We start from the raw sequence: 10,662 nt of genomic DNA on the forward strand, positions 1-10,662 counted from the left end.
AAGTATAGACCTCCTGCATGTTTGTAAACAAATGAGGTGTTGCTGCAGTCGCTAGGGGGCTCGTGGTAGGAAAAAGGCCAGGGTAGGGTGTCGTCGCGGAGAGGTGTTGAGTGCGGGGTTTCAATGCTTGTAGGCGCGTTTTCAGTTTCTGCGAATCACAGCAATGGTTGATGTTTGCAGCTTAATAATTTCTTGAAGTGCACGAGCTCGCGTTGGCCACGTGCGGCGTAGTCAGAGAAATAGTTCGCCACTGTGTATTGTATATATGGTTAGTAGTTAACAGAAAGCGTTTGTGTCGTTGATTTCTACGCTAGGCATTGAATAAAATAGGAAGTTTTTGACACTCTGCTCTAGCCAGAATGATTTTGTTTCGGGACAGTAGTGAGAGGATGTGCTGGCGATCTTTCGGCGGAGCAGACGTGCGCTCACCGTCTGCTGACATACGTAGGTGTCGTGCTGTGCGAAAAGTGGGGACAGCGTCGTGTCCTCATTCTCCTCTAGCTGTCCCACTTAAGCGCTGTTTTTAGCCGCAGGATCACGCACCAGCAAGGCCGACTTCTCTCTTCCCTTGTTAAACTGGTCGATTTGGTGAAAATTATTGATTTCTGGAATTATTTTCTTTCATAGCCCTGAGGTTTCTGTTTCGTGACGAAAAATTATAGCAAAATATTCAGTAGAAATTTAATAAGTACGGTTTCAAGATGCGGTGTCGTCGAAAATTGTGAGGTAATTCTTTTGAGGCTTTCTTTGAGTTCAGGGCCGCATTTATTTGACCAAAGCTCAAGCGAAGAGGCCACAAATGAGGAAGTAAACGTTAATTATAAGGGTCGTTTTCTGACCTTTCACATTTTCTGCGATTCGCATCACTCACATCTTCGTAATTCCGTAACGCATGAAAATAGAATGATTCCATTTGTCGCAAACGATTCCTGAGACGTTGAGGAGTGTAATTTATCTCTCGAATTTTTTTCCTACACGTGCAGTATTATGTTCGTTATTTTTGTAAGAAACGTTTTCACGTAACTATGCATGCATAAGTACATGATCATCTAAAAAAAGAAGTAATAGCGTCATATACAGAACAGGGCTTTGTGAACATGCTGGCATAAAAAATTTGCTCACTTTCTACTCAATTAGTTAAGACCTTGAGGTGACTTGACGAGGGTGTTAATTATAATTACCCAAGAACTGCACCAGGTATAGCTAGCTATAAAAGGCATTACCTAAACTAGCGTAGCAATTTCATATCTGAAACAAATTTAGTTTCATATCCAGCGCATAAATAACGAAAATAGTTTTCATTGTCACGCCCCCTCTCAATCTGGACACGTCTGTTAGTAGAACGCCTGCGGCTGCTTCTTTCCAAACAAGCTTCGCGGTCACGGACTGCATCTTGAAACATGACACATGGATGATGCAATGAAAAAGCATGTGGCTTTTAGCACACTTAAGGTACGCTATTCTAAGCACGCCAACGTGACCGCGCAGGAACTTACCAGACTTCTTTCTACTCGAATCAAATAATTACAACTGTCATATTAAGAAACACTTTCTAGTAAATATCAAATGCTATGAAACGTGCCATTAAAACATGCTGTGCTATTAACAAAAGAACGCATTCTTCGGGGGCAAGTGAAGCTGCCGGCGGTGGCCCCGTGCATACCGGCATAAGATGATAAATGCGTGCGCAGCTACATACGTGCTTTTTTTCCTTGCGCAGTTATAATCATGCTATGCTGATGTTCAGGTGAATAAAGCAGTAACTTACATGCTATTAAGTACATTGAGTGGCAGTGCCGATCGACTCCCAGAATTCGCGATTTTGTACCGCGGCCCATTACCCGTTAGCCAGTTTACTAATGCGATATTTATCGCGAGAAGCCTATCGGGGCTAATTTAAATTTCTTTTTATGCTACTACGTGGATCGAACATTGACGCAGCTGATCAATACATGCTGCTTCTGCAGTGCGCAGGCATGACATGCAGCCGGCGGTAGCTGCAGCAGCTGCGGTAGGCACCGGCTGGCCGTAGCTGTTTTGCCTACCATGCGAAAGTCGCTGCTGACATCAGCGCCACCGCATCTTCGTGATGTCGCGGGGTGAATGAGGTATATCGAGGAGGCACTGGCCCCGAAGCGTCTAGGCAGAGCACGGAACCGGCCTTTTTCTTTGTGTTTACTTCCATCCGTCCCCAGCAGTCCCTAGCTCTGGTCCCTCCCTAGAATTCTCTGTCCCTAGCAACATTTGTTTGTTGTTCCTCATTTAAATAAAAATTTTGAATATTTTTGCAATACAAAGCTTATGAATTTTATAAACGCATTTTTTATGTTCTGTTTTTATGTGAATTTATTTGTTGATACGTTGGTATTAGTTGTGTCCAATCGCGTGACTACATTTATTTCGTAGGCGCAGATTTGAATCAGTCGGACCGCAGAGACACGCTGTCACTGCCGTTACGCGGCCACGCTACTTACCTCGGCTACGTTAGGACAATGGGTTAGGACATCGCCGCTAATTGCGCTTGAGGTGCACCAGGATTGTTTGCTAGCTATTACGCTAATTGCGTTTGGGTCACATTCTCTCGTTATACGCTCGCCAGTTTGCGCAGTTGCGCGTACTTTAAGTTTTGTTTTCTGTGCAGTTGTGCGTACTTTGTTTAATGTTTTCTTTCAGTGCTGTGAGCATTGTGTCTGCCGCCTCGTGGCCTTATTGGAATAGAAGGACCAAATTCACTACCTACTGAGTCACCAGCACGATATAAGTATCTGTGCCCTGTGCACAAAGCTGAATTTGCTGGTCAGAAATCCCAAAGCAAGGCATGTGCGAAATAAGCGTCCCCAATCTGCGAGCTCATCAGCTCGTGAGAAAACACGCATGTGGCCTCTGTTGTAATGCTTTTCTACACCGTCGCGAACTGTTGCAGCACCACGACCAGGAGCATGGCTTTTTGGCGAGACGCAGCTCGGTTCAGTTCTCTTCCATTGCATGTGAGAAAGAATCACGTGTTCTTAATTTTTGTTTGTGCATGCACGCATGAAGGAATTTGTTACCTTGTGTACAGGCAAGGAGGTTTGTCTGAAGCACTCGCGCTGTGTTGTGCAGAGCAAAAACAAAAGGAAATTTTATAGAATAATTCAGTGGTTTTTATAGCAAAAATGCTAGTTTAAAAAGCTCCCTGCAGAATGACAATAGCATGATGTGTTGGGACTCCAGATCGCAGCCGTCTAGACGTCAGCTCACGTCTATACATATGAGCGCATTCCAACTTACACGCAGAGCATGAGCAAATTGTGAGCTTCAGCTCGTGATTTACTCAAAAGGCGGTATTGCCAAAGAGCAACGGAAGTCTTTCCAAAGAGAAATAAATAGAAGTGTGGAAGGAATCGTTCTCCGCTGAACGATCTTTCATGGCTTCCATGCTTATCTGCTCATTTGGAGGGCTCATTGATAGTGCCGGCATATATAAAGTGCCACTTCGGAATTAATCTAAGTCCAGTGCTTAACTTTGTGTTTTGTTGCACTGTTGTGTGTGTAATTTGTGATGTACAATTCTGTATAGACACCACAAGCAGTGACCAGTTAGCCCATTTTTGTGCTTTCACAAATGCGCAGTATTTCAGAGGTGAATCGAGATCCAGTGGTGCAACAGCTTCTGCATGATGCCCGTCTTGCTAGAAAATTTTCGTTCTTACAGCTACTGAAATACATAATGATTTCTGTGTGTTAAACATTCACATGATTTTACACAAATTATTTTAGCTCTTTTAAAAAAGTGTGGACCTGCAGCTCTTATGAAACTTTTATTCATGTTCATAGAGTTCTAGCCTGTGTCACCTGCGTGTATATTTATGCACTGCGTATGTTGTACGAGGCAGCTGCAAGTGAACCCAGAGACATACTACCGGATACGTATACCGCTTTACCGAATGCCTCCCATGCAAGCGCAGTGACATCCATGCGGCCAGGTAAGGTAGGCTGGTATAAGCCTCCAGAAGTACGTCTTTGGTATGTTGAAAACGTGTAATGACTAATTATTAAAGTAGGGGCTGTCCGAAATATTGTAGATGTAGGGAGCGAATGTTGACGAGGTTGTGTTTTAACTGTCTCCAAAAAATTATAATGGCCACAGCATGTAGTGATAAGTCAAGATAACTGGTAGTCATTATGGGTAACTGATTCTATTCAGAGAGAAGACAACTACAGCATAAGGCAGCAGAAAGGTAGATGGGGAAATGAGATTAGGAAGCTGCATTGCAGGGACAAGATGGCCGCAGCTAACACAGGAATGGGTTAATTGGAGAGTTATGGGAGAGGCTTTTGTCTTCAGTGGGCGTAGTCAGTCTGAGGATGATGAAAATATATAATCAAATCACTAGAGGAACTGCAGCACAAGGCATGGCTATGACAGCACCTTGCTTATGGTCTGCAGTTTATATCTAAGTGTTCACAGTTGTGAAGCTTTCAGTACAATATTTTTACAAATTGGTAGCAAGGAAATGCAGGGAGCCTTACTGAAGAAAAATTAGGGGAATGGAAATATTTTTGGAGCCATGCACATTTTGTCAAACCGGTGCCACCCCCAACCATAGTAAGACGTGATCGAACGGGGACGGCGGCAGCTCTGTGAAACCCCTTTTATGCTACCTATGGAAGCAAGAGTACCACAACCAAAAGTACTGGTTTTTCTTCTGATAAGAGAATGGAGAGCGAGCACTATTAATGTTAGGCTGCACACAACATACACAAAAATGTTTTGGGTGTAGTCTGTGCTGCGCCTAGGCTACACCACTTCGGGAATGCATTCGTATATACTGCAGCATGTTTACTTTCAATGATTAAACAAAGTAAACAAGCCTGGATGCACCCACGTCGTTTTGCTTTCCGTTGGCACACTCGCCGAAGATAACGAGAATTAGATGTTGTGCGGCTAAGCCTCACAGCCAGTAGGCGCTGCCATGTCTCCTATCCAGGCAGCCATGCTGCACCCTTTGCTTCGCACTTCCTGGAATGCTAGGCCATGCTAAAAGCATTTTGAAGTGTTTCTGCGCATCGTACTGAGATGGCACAATGTTTTAGGCACAGCCTGCAGCCTTTCAGTGGGCGTTGCACATGTGGCTCTCGGTGCAAAAAAAAGTACAATGTTTTTCGGGGAATCTCTCTTCGGTCATCTCATGGCGACGTCCTGCAATCACAAATGCATAAAATTTTCTCTTACGGTGTCTGATTTAACTCTGTTTTTAGGTTTGTGCTTGGCTAAGTATAAAATTAACGTCAGCTTTTAGCAGCGCTGTTGTTCTTGCTGCATTTTATTGCAAGGTAGCTATTAGCAAGTGTAATTAGCATAAGCTTCTGTGATCTACATGCCAGGTGGAAGGAGGAGCAGTGCCGTTGGCTCGCTTTGGAGCAAATGGCCTCAGTGTGCCGCATTGTGACCCACTACCTATGCTGTTACTAGAAAGGCACAGGTTTGAACCGCACGTTTCAGATAGTCTGTGTACTGATGGATAGATAGACAAAATTTGCAAGCAGAGAGATGGAAATAAAGTTTTTAAATGCATTCCTGCATTCAACATAGGTTACAGAGTCCCCTGCATAGCTTGGTTGGTACAGCAATGTATGCGACATATGGAGGACACGGGTTTGGATCGCACATGCAGTACGTGGTAGAGCCACTGCAGTGGCTTAGTGTTTATGATCTTATCTTTGTGTTGTGAACTTATCTGGAGGCAGTTACTACGATGTTCCTCGTACCTTTATTCGCTATGGCACATTAAGCCCCATAAAACCAAACCCATCATACTGCTGTTTTCAACTTTTTAATCAGCTTTCAGTGAGAAAATAATTATGCTTGCAGTATACACAAGTATCTGTACCCACATATAAGAACTTTGATTGCCATCATGGTTCTAGATCCTAAATGCACTGTGTTATTAGTATAAACCCGATGAATTCTCATTCTCCAAAGGCACTTTCTGGGTCATTTCAGAAAGGTCTCTAGAGAGAATGCATTTATGCTTTATTTTCAGAAAGCATTCGATACAGATTGCTATGATCCTGGCTCACGTCGAAATATATACTACTTTGGCTCTAAAACTGCTTTACTGACAATCTACAGAAAGCAGCGATAAAGGGTGTCGAAGCAGCCGCCATGCTCATGTCCTCTTGACTACATCAGGACCTTGCTTTATGCCCCCATTTTCAGCAGTGATATTGGTTCTGGTGTAGCATAAAAAATTAGACTATACATCGATGACTGTTTTCATACAAGAGAGAAAGATGATTCGGACAGCTTTAAAATTGACCTTGAAACATGTGCTCTTGTTCTCAAAAGTGGCTCTTGTCCCCAAGAGTTTTTAAGAGTTGTCACCTGAAAGCTGCACCCTGTCCAGTCAGCGGCATTATAACAAATGAAAACAAATTATAAAAAATATATTAAAAATTACATAAAAATTATATAAAAAATGGGAACAAATGGAACAAATTATAACAAATGGAAAATCTGGGGGGTTTGCATAACATCTCCAACGCAACAAATTGTTCTTCAGGATGGTGAGTGAAATTAATTTAAAGCAGCGAACTGAAACTGGACCTTGGCACGTGGCCAGTGATAAGGCTTTGGTTGGCGCAGCGATGGCGGCACAGACATTGTACGCACGTTGTACAGCTGAAATAGTGATTGGAAGTGCAGACTCAGTTTATAAAAGGCCCAATGCGACCAAATACCAGCCTCAAAATTACTTGCTCAAGCGGGGAGTGGGCAGTGACATGCAATTAATGTTTGTGACACTGAAATGTGGTGTTGTGGGCAAAAAACACCTGACCAGAGGCCACAAAATCTGAAGACTTTAAAACGCATTGTGCAGGAATGAACTGCTGCATGGCTGCTATACTTTAGGGTGGAGAGGGAAGCGCATAGTACAGTAAATGTTTCACTGGGTTTCCTGAACCTCAAAAAAACCTAGGAATTGCCCTTTAAAGGACTAAGGCACCCAAGTTTTGCATGCATGCTTTATTTCAGATCAAGTGGTAGACATTACAAAACATGGATCACCATGTGGCATTCACCTATGACCGCTACATAATTTATAGTTGAATTTCTTCTCTCACGCTGTTTCAGTTTCATCACATCAAATGAACAACAGCTGCGACGTGGCATTACGTCATTTAAGGCGTGTAAAAAAAGGCAATGTTCCATATTTTCTTGCGTAATTTGCGCACTTGTCCTAGTAATTTAAGGCTCCAAAAGGGTGTGCACAAATTACGCGCACATCCTACATTGGCACGTATACAACGACCCCACAACTCGCACTGTTCGCTGGTAAAAAGAAAAGGTAGATTGCAAATACTGGTCGATGCATAACACCCCTTCTCCCGAGATGACATCACGGTGCATGCGGAGCTCAAAGCAATAAATATTCAACAGTACACTCGCAGCGCCAGCAGTCAATGGCAGATGGATGGATACAAAAGGCACTAAAACTGCACCCTCAGGTGTGCCTGGCTCACTAGAGGCAAATGAAACCGCCAACGGCTCGGTAGTTTAAGGTTCTGTATACCGGAAGTTTGTGCCTGGGAAAGTTACTGTCAGCATAAGCAAGCTAAGTAAATGGCACGCAATTCAAAATTTCTTTACACAAAGTACTTTACAAATGAATTAACAAGTTTTTCTTTTCACATGTGGGCCTGTCAGGGAATGGGCGAGGGGCACGTAATACCGGTCATGCTCGCCCCTCACATGCAGCAGGTATGACTTTGCTTTCGCTTGGGAGTGAAATGGTGACATCATCTTTAGAGCGGCGTGGTGGAACCTCCACGCCACTCATATCAATCGCAACTGCACACAGCGACGTGGCCGTGCCAATCTTCTCAAACCTGCCTTGCGTGCACGCTGGCGCAGCAGGGAGCATCAAATATCAGTAATATTTTTCCATAAACTCTTGTATAAATTACGGGTGCACAAATTAAAGCAGTAAATATGGTAACTGCTCATATGTTGTTTGTCATTTTAACTCTCCAAATGGGTTGGCTTGAGTGCTGAACTAAATCTATGTATCAGTGAGTATATTGCAGTTTTTAGCTCTGACCTTAGTTCAGCTACATGTCGTAAGCATCGTTTGGTTGATGAAACCGAAACAGTGTGAGCGGAAATATAATTATAAATTTTTTAGCGGTTGTAAGCGAATACAACACGGTAACAGTAATTTAACTACTTACATCATTTCAAAGAAGGTACTAAAATTGGGTATCTATAGTCATTTAATCCTTAATGAAGGTATAATTTGCAGTTTCTTTCCCATCAGACAGCATGGAATCAGCACCTGCAGTGCTTAACTCTGAAGGCACGATGCGTGCTTAAATTTAAGAAGAAAAAAGAGAATCAAGGTGCTCAAAATTTCGAAGAAACACTGTGCCAAAGTCCTTTAAAGGACTCTGGCGTCTATTCTCGAATACGCGTGCATCATGTGGGACCCCCCACACGTGGTCATATCAGTAGCCTAGAAGCGTTACAAAATTGAGCTGCTCGCTTCATCAAGAGTTTTAAATTTTTCGAAGAGCATTTCAAATAATGGCGACTAAACGTGGCCAGCCTTTCTTCGCGCTGCATACGATATCGCCTCACATTATTGCTCGACATACTTTTTAAGGAAATACCCTTCGATAAAAGGTTTGGTTTGGTTTATGGGGGCTTAACGTCCCAAAGCGACTCAGGCTATGAGAGACGCCGTAGTGAAGGGCTCCGGAAATTTCGAGCACCTGGGGTTCTTTAACGTGCACTGACATCGCACAGCACACAGGCCTCTAGAATTTCGCCTCCATCGAAATTCGACTGCCGCAGCCGGGATCGAACCCGCGTCTTTCAGGCCAGCAGCCGAGCTCTATAACCACTCAGCCACCGAGGCGGCAAACCTTCGATAAAATGTATTTGCTCCACTCAACCTATTTGTCTAAGTGGCACGAGCACTTCTAAAGATTAAAGGGATACTGCATTATATTATAGGTGGTCTAATTTTCTACTGGAATGAAAGCTGGAGTTTTTAAGATGACTGAAACTACATTTTTTTTTTACAGGAAGCCAGCGGAAACCCCCTTTTTCCCCTCATTTTTTTCTTCAGCTGGTGCACCTGGTGGCGGCAACCCGAACTACTGCTCCTGGGAAGCTGCGACGTCATGCGTCTGCCTGCCTCCGTGCCCGGCCGCTTCAGTGGCACGCCGTGCGCCTGCTGCAGCTACCTGGACGCTACGCGCCACATAGGGGATACGCTGAGTGTGCCACCGATTGCGTCTGGAGTCCTTTGAGCTCGAATTTGATCCACGCAGCTGCCAGACAAGCAAAGGGTGGGGGTGCCACAATATTATTCCGCTAAAGGTTGTAACAGTAGTGAGGCGGGGGAAGGCACACGCCATGTCATGCCTTCCCAAAAAAGGCTAAGCTCTGAAGAATGGATTCGTGTGGCGCAGCTAGCCTTCGCGACAAGCCTTCTAGGTCCGATTTTTTATCGCGGGAATTTAATCGACAGCGTCTAATATATAAACCTTTCTCTGTTCCGAATCCACATAATTGAAACGACAGTGCCTCAAACCTGATTCATTTCTGTACATAACGTCGCGTATATTTGTGAGGGAGACGTTATAGGAGCAAAGGAACAAGACCACTGCTGCAAACAGACACCAGAACACAACTGCCAGCCGTGGCTGCATGATCCAAGGCCGGGTGCAGTCTTTATTTTTCTTCGCCGGGTGGCACGCGCTATACGGCTCCCGGCGCCACCCAAAAGAGGGTGCTACAGTTACTACCACAGGCTGTAACTTTCGATGAGTTTCATGTTTCCATGCTGCCAACTCTGAATTTCCAGGCGCGAGAGCTGAACCGATGTCACGTCGCTCCCGCCTGGATGGGTGGCAAATGGCAGGCGCGCTCAGAACCTACAAAATAACGCCATCCGCGTAAAAATAAAGGCTGAAACTTTAGATAATCACACCTTCTGAACCCAATTTCGGCGATTTTACAGAAAGTCTCAATTTAATGCAGTATCCCTTTAAAGAACTTTTTGTTTGCATGTTTGTGTAATGTATCCTTTTTTCCACGCGCTATCAGCTAGTGGAATATTTTCACTCCTACGAAAGCAGCAGCTGATGCACGGTTTTGTGAATTACTTACCCGGCATTTGTCTACCTCGCTTGTTTGTGCTTATATTCTTTTCTTATTTTCGTGGTATTGTCTTCAATGCGTGTTGCTTTTCAACCCATGTTTTCTCCTATTTAACCTTGATGCAAAAAGCTGCTTGTTGACTTGTATACCTGTCAAGGCAATGTGTCGGTATTGAAATAAATAACCGTAAAATATCTAATTCCCCATTTTCACCAGCTCCACCATAAGACAGAGATCTCTGACTGCCTTGTTTTCAACGACCGTTGGCTTCGTTCACTTGAGTAGCACTGTGCTGTGTTGTGTCCCATATCCTTCATCCTCTCTAGATGCTGTTGTCACCTGTGTGTTATGCATCAACCAGCCCCACTGTTCACCTTATGACGGAAGTGGTCTTTCTGGTGCATGAAATGAAAGACAAAAGAAATTGAAATAAATGCATGCAGTGTAAACACATTGGAGACTGGGCATGGTAATCTTAAAATTTTTTTACAGAGTAGTAGGTGGTGTACCGT

This window comes from Amblyomma americanum, chromosome 1, assembly GCF_052857255.1.
Source record: "Amblyomma americanum isolate KBUSLIRL-KWMA chromosome 1, ASM5285725v1, whole genome shotgun sequence".
NCBI lineage: Eukaryota > Metazoa > Arthropoda > Arachnida > Ixodida > Ixodidae > Amblyomma > Amblyomma americanum.